Source organism: Cervus elaphus, chromosome X, assembly GCF_910594005.1.
Source record: "Cervus elaphus chromosome X, mCerEla1.1, whole genome shotgun sequence".
In the NCBI taxonomy this organism is placed as follows: Eukaryota; Metazoa; Chordata; class Mammalia; order Artiodactyla; family Cervidae; genus Cervus; species Cervus elaphus.
In genome coordinates this window covers 165,621,738-165,624,476 of record NC_057848.1, presented here as the reverse complement: position 1 = coordinate 165,624,476, position 2,739 = coordinate 165,621,738, and positions in this window count along the sequence as shown.

Below are 2,739 nucleotides of genomic sequence, written 5' to 3'. Positions count from 1 at the left end.
GTTGTGACCTACACAGTCAAAGGCTTTGGGGTAGTCAATGAAGCAGAAGTAGATGTTTTTCTGGAATTCTCTTGCTTTTTCTATGATCCAACTGATGTAAAAAGAATATAACACAGTGGAATAGTTTACAATCACCTTCTAGACCTGCCTCTAAGTTGAGGCTGTTATAATTCTGATCTTACTGGAATCAGTGGCAAACTCTTACTAGTCCTAATTAGCTCAGTGGTTTTTAAAAGCGTTGGGATGGACATTTCAAAACAGGAAGAGGTAAGCAAAGAAAAAGAAGTGTTTTTCTCTCATTTCTTTTTTCCATGACAGTATCAGGTAATAATCATATATTAACCACATGTGGTGTTTTAGCCTTGTATCAGTGTGAGTTTCTTTATCTTTCAAATGTTGGAGCTGGGTGTGCTCATCCCAAGATTGTGGATGGGGCAAATGGAGCCATGCCCAGTGACTTTATTTTATCTTGGGGCAGAAATGATGAGAACTGATGTTTTCTGCTTATGATTTACTCTTCTCGTTGGAAGGTTTTCTCTCATAGGATCATTAAGAAAGCAAGTCCCAACTTTGGAAGAGGAAGTTCTAGCTCAGGAATTTGTACTTGTATCTGCAATTCTTTCCCTTTTTGCAGCATGTCTAAATTATATTTGGGGTTGAAACAAGAGTCTGGCAGCACCTTGCCTTATTGACAAAAGCATCAGTTTTAGGTATCCCTTCTTTTCCCAGGTGAAGGAAAAATTGACATACTGCCAGTGACCGGAAGCACCCATGCCTTTTAATCTCCAGATTAACCAGTAATTTTCCAGGGCCTCAGGGTCTTCATGGAGCTTTGGATATCTCCCAGACTCTTCAGTCACCCATTTATACACATGTTCCTGATTCTTAATTGCATCCAAAATATGTTTAACTTTTCAGAACTAATTTTATTCCTCTTATATGGCAAAGATGGTTAGTCATCAAAGTTACAATGTGCTCCCCAATATTTCTCAGGTTTTTGTGAAAAGGGGGCCATCTGACAACTTCTAGTGAGTGAACTGGGTATGAAAAGGTCATGTGTCACTTACGGGCCAAGGAAATGAAGAGTTGGCCTGTAAGTGCCACATCCCTCTCTTTCCCAAGCATGGCAACCCTGGAATTCACAGATTATGATTGGCAGCATGGAGGAAACTTGTATGCCTGTGTCACCACATGGAAGTGAGTTCTGTCCAACTTGCTCTGGACTTCATGTAAATGAGAAGTAAACTTACGTTGTGCTAAGCTTTTGAAATATTTATTACCACAGCACAGCCAATCCTATACTGACTAAACTTCATTTCCACCTTCTTATAAAAATATACATGGTACTGTCTGTGAATTGATCATAAATATATTTGAAGTAGGGTGATCTCAGCCTCAGATATCTGAAGAATCAAAATAGGTTAGGTGGAAAAACCTTCTAGTTAAACTCCTTTAGGACTCAAAGTAAACAAACAAAAATGAACTGGCAAATACAAACCCAAGTTTTCTACTCAAATAACGTCTTCTTTCAAACTACCCAGGAGCTCTATGTAGTTTGTCCATGCAGAACATTGCTTCCTTAGGGATATTAAGTTATTTATAAGATGGATCAGAGTTGGCTTGAAAGCAGTGTTGAGGAGTGTCTCCGATGGGGCAGGGATGGAGGGGACTGTGGAAAATCATGCTTTTGCCAGAGCTTTCTGTATTCATGTCCCTTATCTTCTGTCTTTCATTCTTTAGGTACTGGGCTAGAATCGACTGTCTGATAGGCAGACAGTGCATGGGTTAGGAAACTGGTGACACACACACACACACACCATCAAGAGTGGCCAGAAATTAGATGTTTCGAAAATAGAACAAATTAATAATTATAGAAAATCAGAAACTTGTTGGACTTCCTTACATTTATTCTTTTGACCTTTATTTCAGTTGACATTGAGAAAGAAAATGGAGTTTCCCTCATATCTTCCAGAGCTTAGAGTGTTAGCGCTCTTTAGAAGAACACTGCTTAGGTATTTCTTCAGAATTATATCACATATCAGTCTTCTCAAATGGCTGCTAATAGGCATTAAATGCAAATTCAGCATTTTTTCCCAATAATGAGAGTTATGTACAATTTATAAAGGTAGGGATGGGTGAGAAAGAGTTTGTGGCAAAGTTTGACTAGTTGATCTCCAAACTGTTTTCCTTTCTTTCTAGGGCATAAGCTTGACAGCATTTCCCAGATTTCCCTGGAGTTAGATGAAGTGTTGTAAGCCATCTCTGGGCCTGGCCCATCTAGTTTCCTTGTTATTTCCTGTGCTTTCTCTTTCCTGAGGGATGATCTAACACAGAGCTTCTAGTGGGTGGCTTTAAGATCCCCAGGGATGTTAGCACCATTAGATGGGAGGAACTTGTGTCCTAGAATAACTGTGTGGAGCAGAGCCTGCCTGATGGGCTGCATTGAACTATGGTATGCCTTAGAAATAAACCTTTAAATTAATCTGAGACTACTGAGATCTGGGAGTTGTTCACTGTGGTAGTTAGCCTACATTACTAATACAAACCTCTTGTATTAATACAATACAGACCAGTCACAGTTTATTCTTCCCTAAGAAATGTTCACTGTGTGCAGCCCTTTAGTTTCCCTAAACTCCTCTGCTAAAGTGCAAGGGTTGGAGGAGTTCCACACAGCGTTTCTACCTTTGTGAAGCATTTCCAGATGCATCCTTCCAAATCACCGTTGATTATTTCCTCTGT